The sequence below is a fragment of the Etheostoma spectabile genome, chromosome 8, assembly GCF_008692095.1.
Source record: "Etheostoma spectabile isolate EspeVRDwgs_2016 chromosome 8, UIUC_Espe_1.0, whole genome shotgun sequence".
Lineage (NCBI taxonomy): Eukaryota > Metazoa > Chordata > Actinopteri > Perciformes > Percidae > Etheostoma > Etheostoma spectabile.
Window position 1 is genome coordinate 7459265 of NC_045740.1, and position 12300 is coordinate 7471564.

Here is a 12300-nt window from a genome sequence, read left to right on the forward strand (position 1 = left end):
TAAAGTTATGTAATTTTCACAATTTACCAGACTGTTATATTATTTGCCTTTACCCACATCATTGTTATATTCACATTACAGAAAATTATATATTAAAAATCTCATTGTGTAAATATTTTGTGAAAGAACCAATTGTTGACATTACAATATTGCTGCGGTATTGATTTGATTTTTCATTTGGTCCAAAATATTGTGATATTTGATTTTCTCCATATCGCCCAGCCCTAAGCTGAAGCCTAGTAAACTGATGACAAACTAAATTGCACTGAGGTTCACAGATAGAGTCCCAGATGTTGTTCATGTTATTTATTAATGGAGTTGTGTAATCTTAAAATACGTGTAATTCCTAACGCTTTAGATTTGATACTTTATCATACTATTTCAGACCGGTGTGAACCATTGAATTATTCAGCGGTGAAGAATTTAATCACCATGTACAGTGATGAAGGCAACCCCTGTTTCAGTGGCAAACATGTGGGCACTCCACTTTTTCCAATGCCTCTCTAGTCACGAGATCCTCAGTAATCTAAAAAAATGTTTTCACACATTCTTTGGACGGTTGTGAAATGTGCAAACAGAGGAAACAATATGCTACAAAAGGAATGAGTAACATGCACCAACAGATTATGGAATTATCATTCACAAAATAAGGAACTCGCTCAGCAAGACGAGGAGAAGCTAAAATGGTTAGGTTGCTTTAAAATCTGTAACATATACACTACATAGAAAATATTTTTTTTAAAACAACAATTTACATTTGCACATTAACACTTGTGGAAGAATAAACTGTGTTCAAAGACCTTGGCAAAGCCTGATCTCATGCACCAAGTCACACTGGTTCCTAAGCAACAGGTAATTTCACAACACATAACTGTTGTACGTGCAGCCGCAGCTTTTCATAGCAGGGTTTCAAGCTAATTTAAAGTCACATCTGATGGCAACCTTGAGCTACTCAATACTGATCAAAAACCTCTGTTCAGAGCTGGGGGGGGCGATGTTACACTTGTCACTGGAATAATTAGTTGAGGACAATGAAGCACAATGAAGCAGCATTCATCTTCAGCAGTAAGGTCTTCTCCAGCACCACGTGAATCCACATTCCCCTGCACAACATGTGGTTTCCAGGCGCAGGTTGCCGAGTTAAAGCAATTATGATGACAACCAACCAATCATAAGCATCACCATCAGCTTTTAGAGTTAACAAAATATTCAGGGGAAACCTCATGCTCAAGTTTAAATGATTCAGCAAGACTGATATGATCGTACTGCGCGTGAAGACTATTCAAGTTAAATGGATGTGAAAGAGGGATGGCATAATAAGATAAATCCTTGGCAGTCAACTGGAGACACACTGTTAAAACTCGGTCAATGTAATCATTATTTATTTAATAGATTTGCATAAATCAACAGGAACTAGCCATTACATTTGGAATTATGTATATAAGCCTGGTGATAGTCTAGTTTTTGTATTGTTAATAAATCCCATTAAAGCCATAAAACAACAATTAATTAACTAAAGACAGTAGTCGCCAACAAATGCAGTATGCACTCCTGTCTGAGTACCATTTGCTCAGAGTCCAGTTTTTTTTTTTAACAAATTACCAAACCTACCATCTTCCCTACCAAGGTAACCAAGCTAGGGAAGATGAAAGTATGAGAGATTGAGATGAGAAAAACTAATACATGTTGGTTTTCATCTTCTCACGGTATTTATTGAGAATTACAAAAACATAGAATATTGCTAGTCATGTCTCTTTAGGCTCTGACACACAGACACGAGGGAGGGGCCAGACAAAGAATGGTTCAAAGACTTCGATGGTTGAACAAGGAAGGGATAGAGGGACCCAGAAGAAGCCCGGGGCCCCCGTCTGGAGCAAGGCCCAGACGGTGGGCTCGTGAGCGAGCGCCTGGTGGCCGGGTTTGCCACGGAGCCCGGTCGGGCACAGCCTGAACAAGCAACTTTGCACCTCTCCCTCCAGCCCATGGGCCCACCACCTGTGGGAGGATCCAAAGGGGTCGGGTGCGCTGCTACATGGGTGGCACACGCCCTCTGTGGTAGAGGTGGAGCTGGAGGATGATGGGGGATTGTCGTCAATTTCCCTGGTGGAAGTCGCTGAGGTAGTCAAACAACTCCACAGCGGCAAAGCCCCAGGGGTTGATGAGATCCGTCCAGAAATGCTGAAAGCTCTGGGTGTGGAGGGGATGTCTTGGTTGACACGCCTCTTCAACATTGCGTGGAAGTCTGGGACGGTGCCTAAAGAGTGGCAGACCGGGGTGGTGGTTCCCCTCTTCAAAAAGGGGGACCTGAGGGTGTGTGTCAATTACAGGGGTATCACACTTCTCAGCCTCCCTGGTAAAGTCTACTCCAAGGTGCTAGAAAGGAGGGTTCGGCCGATAGTCGAACCTCGGATTGAAGAGGAACAATGCGGATTCCGTCCTGGTTATGAAACAACGGATCAGATCTTTACTCTCGCAAGGATCTTGGAGGGGGCCTGGGAGTATGCCCAACCAGTCTACATGTGTTTTGTGGATCTGGAGAAGGCGCATGACCGGGTCCCCCGGGAGAAATTGTGGGAGGTGCTGCGGGAATATGGGGTGAGGGGGTCCCTTCTCAGGGCCATCCAATCTCTGTATGACCAAAGTGAGAGCTGTGTCCGGGTTCTCGCAGCAAGTCGGACTCGTTCCAGGTGAGGGTTGGCCTCCGCCAGGGCTGCGCTTTGTCACCAATCCTATTTGTAATATTTATGGACAGGATATCGAGGCGTAGTCGGGGCGGGGAGGGGTTGCAGTTCGGTGGGCTTGGGATCTCATCGCTGCTTTTTGCGGATGATGTGGTCCTGATGGCATCATCGGTCTGTGACCTTCAGCACTCAATGGATCGGTTCGCAGCCGAGTGTGAAGCGGCTGGGATGAGGATCAGCACCTCTAAATCTGAGGCCATGGTTCTCAGCAGGAAACCGATGGAGTGCTTTTTTCGGGTAGGGAGTGAGTCCTTACCCAAGTGAAGGAGTTTAAGTACCTTGGGGTCTTGTTCGCGAGTGAGGGGACCATGGAGCGTGAGATTGGTCGGAGAATCGGAGCAGCCGGTGCGGTATTACATTCCGTTTATCGCACCGTTGTGACGAAAAGAGAGATGAGCCAAAAGGCAAAGCTCTCGATCTACCGGGCAATTTTCGTTCCTACCCTCACCTATGGTCATGAAGGCTGGGTCATGACCGAAAGAACGAGATCCAGGGTACAAGCGGCCGAAATGGGTTTCCTTAGGAGGGTGGCTGGCGTCTCCCTTAGAGATAGGGTGAGAAGCTCAGTCATCCGAGAGGAGGTCGGAGTAGAGCCGCTGCTCCTTCGCGTCGAAAGGAGCCAGTTGAGGTGGTTCGGGCATCTGGTAAGGATGCCTCCTGGGCGCCTCCCTAGGGAGGTGTTCCAGGCACGTCCAGCTGGTAGGAGGCCTCGCGGAAGACCCAGGACTAGGTGGAGAGATTATATCTCCAACCTGGCCTGGGAACGCCTCAGGATCCCCCAGTCGGAGCTGGTTGATGTGGCTCGGGAAAGGGAAGTTTGGGGTCCCTTACTGGAGCTGCTGCCCCAGCGACCCGATACCGGATAAAGATGGATGGATGGATGGATGGACACCAACACGAAGGCCAACCGTTGGCAGAAAAGACAGTCGGACTTACTGCATCTCTGAGTTGGTCAAAAAAGTCCAAATGAGCGTATGTTCTGCGCTTGCGTGAGACATAATATGTCTCCATAACAGCAGGCGGCTCTAATCTGTATTGTAGCCCAAAAATGAAAAGAGGCTGCTGATTGGACAAACGTGTCACATGGGTCTCGGTTCTCCGGAATTTCAAAGCCAGACCATGATGGCCGCTCGTTCGGAATACTACCTCGTATTTTACAAAAATCGTTCACAAAACGTTTTATTATGAAAACATTTTAAGCAAGAAATAGGCCATGCAGTTGCAAAAGCTGTCTTCCTTTCAGATCAACAAAGGTCAGTTTAAAAGATTTCCGTTCCAACAGAACGGAACACACCAAACAGACTCAAGTCACCGACCTCACCAGACTGTCCGACGGCCGGGGTTGGTGTGTCAGCGGATTTAAGTGTTTCCTACACTAATCTATGTCATATGTAGTATTTCTCAATAGTTTATCAGCAGAACTCAGACAGACAATCTTTAAAAAACTGTTTCCTGAAGTGGATTGTCCTTTACAAAGTGCAAAGTTTGACCAAAAAAACAGTCAATAAACACAAACTAAGAATCTGACTTTTTCTCCATGAAAAACATGTTGTACTTCACAGCTACAAAATCATGTTACTAATTACGTTAATGAGGGTTCCATTCTATTCCAGAGCAGCGCCACTGTCACACCTGTAAATGGAATGTAGCCATCGTTATTGAAATTGTAACTGGGTCTACTGATTACACTGAGTAGAAGAGGAAGTAAACATATTTGAAAGTAACACATAGAATATATTGCTAAAAGGCTATGTTAACCTGAGCTAAAAACACAGCTACTAAAGGGTAACCTAGCCTGACCATGAATCCTTCTGTCTCCTTTTCCCTGTGTGTTGCATTCAACGTGAGACCTTAACTGGCCTGGATAAGTGTGTACTTTCCTGTTTCTAGAGGGGTTTGTGCGGTGTTAAACTGACTCACCCAGCCACTGAGTCATTTTGCGTTTCACGTTCTGGAGCCGGGCTTGCTGTCGTTGGACACTGGGAGGGATGGCCTGCTCGTGGGCTCTGAGTAGCACCAGAGTCTTTTTCGCGAGCCCGCTCTCGGCAGGTTTTCAAAGTTGTGTTGTGGGAAAACAAGAATATTCCTTTAGCGTCTTTGTCTTCAATGGTGTTTAAGTAGAAGTGTGTGGTTTGCAGCCGTCAGTGTGCTTCTCCCGCCTGAAACAATATCAATCTGAGCCTCAATTACACAAACACGTGTGAAGTCAGCAGTGGTCCTCTCATCGGGCCAACTACACACACTGTCAGCTAACACAGACTTAAACATACAAATGTATAAAATAAAGCATTTAATTTTATGAAAAAATGTCTTACTATATCAGCTAATAGTACTACCTTAAAAATATCGTAAAGATGTTGTCAAACATGATCTATAGAAACCTGTACATGCAAGGACCAAAAAGGCTAAACACATAACTAGTTCAGATCATTACATTGGCTACCAATTTCTCACAGAATCAACTTTAAAATTATATGGCTTGACCATAAATCATTTAACGGTTTAGGTCCAAGATACTTATTAGATCTCCTCCTGACCCAGTATAAACCTTGCAGACCTCTCAGGTCAGCTGGTTCTGACAAACTGGCTGTTCCCAAAGTCAAAAATAAACACGCCAACGCTGTCTTTGGCTTCTATGCTGCTCAAATTTCCAGAGGAGCTTAGACTTGAGACAATGCTGATTACTTTCAAATCTAACCTAAAGACCAATGCTTTTATTTAATTTCTATGTTTTTATACTGTGTGCATTTAATTGTTTCTTTTTTTGTTTTTTGATTTATTTTTGTAATCTGTACAGGACAGGGTTGCTTTTGTGTATGAAATGTGCTAGTGCCTTGTCTATTGTATGCAGCATAACATATATATTCTAAAGCATTCTAATTCACTAAAGATGCACTTATTTTCACACTACTTTATGCCCAGTATGTATAAGATGCCAGGGCAGTAAAAGTTTATCCTTACACTGCACTGTGACTTTCCATTCCCGTATTGTTTTATTTTTATTTTTTATTTCATACCTGTCTTATTTTATGTGAACTGTTTTTATATTCTCTTTACTGAATGTTTTTTTTAATGTTTTATCTAAAGCATTTTGAATCAACTGTTGCTGAAATGTGCTACATAAATAAAGCTGCCTTGCCCATCCTTACCCTTGCCTCAGACTTGAAACATGATCCAACCATTTTGGTTTTGGGATTCAACAAAAAAAGCTCTGTGCTGTTGCTGATTGACAACAAACACCACTAGCTTAGTCTCACAGGACTCAAGACGATTCAATAATTCAAAGCAGGGCAAGAAATTCTATAAGAAGGCAGGAAGATAGTGGACAGTAAAAAAAAAAGCAGGGAGGAAGTGCAAAGAGTAGATATGATATGAGGGAGAATTGAGGCTTATTCATGTTTGCTTTTTTCTGACCCAGAGCAATAACATGTCAGCAGAGGCTTTCAGGGATTGTAGCTGTCAATCAACAAGACACTCAGTACAGAGGAAAAGAACCAATTTTCATCCATTTTCTGTGGCTAGTGTTATATCAGATAAGTGCATGTGATATGAAATAATATGTGGGGGAATCTGTGTACTACAGATATGCAGGAGACAAGTGCAGACAGACGATGGAACATTGATCAGTGTCTGCAGCGCAAATGCAAATCACTGCAGAGAATATTTGCATGAGTTGTAGTTAGCAGCTTGATAACAGTGTGAGTAATGATGTTAGATATTAAATTGGCTGCGGCACATGTACAATTTACAACCAGTCTGACAAATGAAAGCCATAATTATTATTATTAAATAAAAAAATCTCAGGTAACTGAAATATTGTCAAGAACAAGGTAAATCCTTGTTGATTATAATTATTAGAGGAACAGGTTATGAACTCAGGTGAAAACAAGAAACCTGCTCTATTGTTATGTTTCTAGTTTTTTTCTGTTTAAATTCAAAGCTTACATGTAATGAGAAATACCCTGATGGGGCAAATTCCAACATTCAGTGGAAACATAAAACACAGTACATGCATTTCATGACACAATAACTGCACAACATCACAACCTGGTACCACAGAACATCAATAGTAGAACAAAGGTTTTGTACTTTAAAGCAAACAGCCAAAGGCATATACCGTCTAAATGTTGCTGCCTAAATAAAAGGAGGAGTCTTACAGAGCTGCACAGCTCTCGTTCTCCAGAGGCATAAATTCCCAGCAGGTATAAGGCGGATCTTTTGTCAGGATCAGGGAACACTTTGAAAAATAATGACACTCTGTAGAGTTTCTGCATTTGTTACATATCAATGGATCACTGGAAATGGCAAACTTCAAAGTAATTCTGGAAAATCATTTTTGATACTGTACTATAGAAAGACAATCTGACACAATTAATTCCTTTTTTTGTATTATTTCACACAGGTTATCCCTTTACTGCACCACAGTAAATTATAGATACATACATGTATTCACTATTATAATTAGCTACAATAACAACACTTCTGAATTGACTGCACCTTTGGGGTCTGTTAAGCAAACTAGCCCTGAAGTGCTACTATCCTTCCCCCATATGCACACCCCCTCCCATCTACTCACTGGGGCATGGACATGCAAATTACAATCTGTTGCCATACTAATTAAGGTCTGGGTCACGTGAATGAGAGCTGCATGAATCCTTGAGCTCAACGAGGCATTTCTTTATGATCCAATCACACTGTGAGCAGCCTATTGAGGCAGGTAAGGACTATGATATTATGAAAAGTGTGGCCTAAATAATCTTTGAAGCAGCATTAAAAAAAAATAAAAAAAATAATAGAAGCTACATGATGTATTCTACCCTGCCCATAGCATGCCCACAGGGGGTTTCCATACTGGCTTATCGTCAAACCTCTCCGGGAAATGTGACTCAGTTCTCCACAGCAGTCATCCGGTGAATCAATACCATGATGTCACTGAGACAGCAGGTAGACATCAAAACCAATACTGATAATTCATTAGGGAAACCTTAATTGCAAATGCAGTAACACAATACTTGGCAGATGTTCCCAAAATGTGCATTGAAACATTACTGCTAAAAGATTGCAATATTCTTCTACAGTGAACTCTAGGTTCAGCTGCAAAAATAACAACACATATTGTCTACTACGGAGCCAAAATACAGAGCAGGTTTACCTGAAGAAATGGCACACATGGTACAAACACAGTAGCAGGAAGTGACACAAATATTGCTTTGACAATCAACTCCTCTCTTTATGAATCACCACTCTCTTTTATCATCTGATCATTACTCTGAAACACATCAGTTCAGATTATCATTTCATTACAGATCTGTTTAAAATCTAACACTATAATCATGCCCAACAGCAAATACTCTGGTTTAAGCATTAACATAAATTACACTTATACATACACTTACACTTTTCCTCATGTCAGACAGTGTTTACCAGAATCTTATTAATGGCTGCTAGCATTCCTCCTTTAGTGTTGGATGAATACATGTGTCTTTGTTCAAGCAGTGACATGTGGAGAGCAGCCTTTTGCTAATGGAGTTTGGCGTGAGTGATCTTTGCAGGAGACCTACGAGGTGTGACAGCACTACAGTCGCTGTGGGATTTACTGTCTTCAGAGAACACCCAGATTCCTGGTCATCTGGTCATCTGCGCTGAACTGACTTTTACAAATCATCATGCTGACCACTTCCATGTCTTCAAAGCAATTGCTGAAATCCATTAACTGTGACAGGAATGATGGAACTGGTTTTAGAAACTCCAAACAAAACTCTTCAATGTACAAATCAATGTGTAGACTTTTTTGTATCATTTAGCTATTTACAACGTAACTTAACTAAGGTTATCAGTATGAAGAAATATCTGCTGTTACATAAAACTGTTTACAAAAGGCATTTACATCACCTGTGTAACATTTCCTTATCTCTTTATCTCCTCAGATCCAGCAACACACTTCAAAAAGGAACATTTTATAGCTGTGTGTCAAAATCCCTTCACCGACAGGAGACCTAGTAAAAACTAATAAGAAACCATCTTTCATGCTACAATAATTTCTGTTTGTAAGGAAAACAGATCTGATTGCTTTTGTGCCCAATGGAAGCAATGTGATCCTTCTTATTGACACGTGTAATATTATATGAGTATTGTTGCACCTGTGATATTTAGGTTCTTAAAGATCCATGCATATTCAGTATATATGCTATTTCCAGAGAGGGAAAAAAATCCATGAATTTGCGTAATCACATCACAAACAACACAAAATAAAGTTTAAAAGTTGCCATAGAGTTAATTCAACAGTTTCTGACACGGTTGAACAAAATTAAAGATCACGAGCTTCAAAAACGCAGGATATATTGCAAACATTTTATTTCTATATATTTTACATGGGTTTAATAATATTAATAATAATAATGTCACTCCCCTGCCATTTTAATGTACTTGTCATACCAACACAAATTCATGCTATCCATCATAAATATAACATTAAAAACTATACTTTCACTATGGAGACACAAAACAATATGTAAATCTAATTCCACCTGTGGGGCCAATAAGTGGGTGTTCATACAGTCACCATTATAAAGCACCCTAATGTAGCCTTAGAAATAGCCTGACACCACAGACATTTATTCTCTTTCGCACATAGCAGGATATTCCCCACAGCTGTTGATATCTGACACAAGCTCTTGATTCAGCCTCATTCCAGCAGAGACATGTGAAAGTCAAGCTTCTCTAAACACACAGTGAGATGCGTCTGCAGCTTCAAACTATGAATACATTATTCATCATAAAAATCTAACACTTGCAGACCGGGAGACATCCTCTCTTATGAAAACTGGTCAAACTTAAGCCCTGTGGCACAAATTATGCTCTGCCTAAATGCATGCATGCATGCATGCAAAAAAAACAGATGCTGGATTTACTAACCCCAAGGAAGAGTCACTTAAGGTTGGTTTCAAGCTATGGATAATAATATAAACAGAGAATAGACAACACCCTTTTAAAAGCTATTATTACATAAAATGTTTCTGCTTCTTAACAGTGGTGATCAAAGCAACCAGGATACTGAAATAAAAAGGTAGGACGATTTCCAATTTATTCTGCCCCCTGCATTGCTTTTGTATTTTAGGAATTTAATAAATATACACTATTCATCTCACACACACACCACACACACACACACACACACACACACACACACACACACAAACAGTCAAACACACACTTTAGGGTATCAAATCTAAATACAAGAACCAATCACTTATTCTCTGCCCTCAATTAGCTCTTTTGGGACAATTTGGCAAATCTCTCATTTTGATAGCAATTATGTCAGGCATGCTGTGGTGAAATTTCATAATAATTAAAAACGGAGATGTGAGAAATGCAAATCCCCCATTAGAATGAGACAGGGCATGTTGCTTTAACAGGGAAATCCATATTCATTGCACATTTTCTGGGATAAATAATGTGTGCGCGCATCATGTCAGTGCAAACTGATGACGGTGCCTTTCATTTTCTTTTTCCTATATGAGACATTTGTTGTGTTTTCCTGATTTAAAAGCCATGCTTAAAAGCATATTTATTTGGCCTTTTACTTTACACCCAAGGAATGAAATATCATTCCTGAAGAGCAAAGTACAAAATAAAAACAAACAAAAGCAAATCATGCTCCTGATTCCAGGAACAAAGAACTAAAAGGTCATGAAAACATATCAATATGATTGAACTGTCGACCATCCAGTTTTATAGGTGATGAGATAACAACATCCAAAATTCAACAACAAACCAATAATCGACCGCACACATGATCCACATTGCCACAGCCTTTAAATTTATGCTCACACAGCACACACACACCCCACACACACACACACACACACACACACACACACACACACACACACACACACACAGTCTAAAAAAAGCAATAAATACTTAACATAAGAGAATCCTCCCCGTGTTTTATCCTCTTTATCTCACTACAACACAAATATAGTACTATGAACAAAGCTATCAGTTTATTAGATACACATGTATAATCTAATGCAGTGCAATACAACAAGCCCTACATTAACCCTGATCCTTGTTAAGCTTAAATCGTTCTGTTTTGGTGAAACTGTGTTAGGAAAGTATTGATCAATTTGTAATTTCCTTGCATTGATAGTAAAAGCTAATATTTAGTCCAACACTATTTTCCCACACACACACACACACACACACACACACACACACACACAACAGGAACATTACAGGTGTACCCAATAAACTGTTCAGTGTGTAAGTACATATTCCTAGCTACGATGACTAGAAATTATTTCTCCAGTAAATACAATAAGCATCAACAGCAATTTAAGATAAACAGATCATGAAAATCAAATCAAATTCTTGAAGAATGTGTGTGGTGTGTTTGCCAAGGTGTTCCCATAACGGTTTTATAAAGAGGATTATTACACAGCAACTCAGATACGACTCTGCCTCCCAGCCATAAATTCAAGCCGCTTGTCAGGCAATCGCAGCAGGAACGTGACAGACTGAGCGCTGCACACCGGTGTGTCTGCGGCAAAGTGATCATTACCACTTTAATAACTATCAGGAAGATTTGTTCTTGTCACAGGCTCCGTAGATATAACATCCCATTCTCAGCGCTCAGAAGCTGGGAAATAAATCTTTCACTATCCGACCTACCACATACAGCAATATATCAAACAGTAACGACCTGTAGAACCAAAATTGATTTTCTTTTTCTCTCTAGCACAGTTTAGGCTAAATCAATCTTAGATATCAAAATTAAATATCAAAACTTGTCAACCGCGTATTATTAAAATCCATTATAGGGCTACAGTACATAATTAACACTATGTGAGTTTGTTGAAAAAGGGGGTCTTGTATCAATGGACTTACATAGCTTTGACGTCATGTTCCAGTCAGACCCAAGAAATAGAATACGAATAAAACGGACATTTAAAATCAACATAGCAGGATGGTTAGAACAGCGGCAAGTTGGATGTGTACAGACTCATCGCAAAGAACTGTAACCGTTGTAAATGGCTAACGTCCATATTACCTTCCAAACAGGATTAAGGCAAATCGGAGACTGGGTAGGCGATATGGCCCTGAAATAATATCCCAATCTTTCAGGGTATATCTGTGATAGTGATATTCTTAATGATGACAAAATACTGAACAATACAGTATATTATTAAGTTAAGAACATACAGTTTCAGCAAAATAAGTGTGGAAGTTTTTTTGTCAGCATTGACAAAGGTTTAAATATTCAGTAAGAAACAAAAAGAATATTTTTAAATTGTTTATTTTGTAAACAACAGTTACTCAGAGTGAGATTCACATTCTGTATAAATTATAAATCGTACAACAAAGTGCACATTTAAAATGTTGCCCAATCAACAAGTCGTAAAAATATCTTCATATCATATGAAAAAATGATGTCGGTATTATCGTGTAAATTATAATATGGTACACTCCTATCGTGTAAATGAGGTCAATAAAACAAAGAAATGCATATGAAGCCAGAGTGTGCAACACTTTTTTCTCAGTCTACTTCCATGCGCCA

At 40.2% G+C, this 12300-nt stretch overlaps 1 protein-coding gene across 1 annotated transcript in view; it reads right to left on the minus strand.

Annotated features, from left to right (window-relative positions):
* ccdc33 (coiled-coil domain containing 33) overlaps positions 1-4872 on the minus strand; it is a 37469-nt gene extending 32597 nt beyond the window's left edge. The window contains exon 1 of the mRNA XM_032524630.1: positions 4662-4872. The gene's annotated coding sequence lies outside the window, so the exon portion shown is untranslated. The remainder of the gene's footprint in view (positions 1-4661) is intronic.
* Between the last annotated feature and the right edge of the window lie 7428 nt (positions 4873-12300).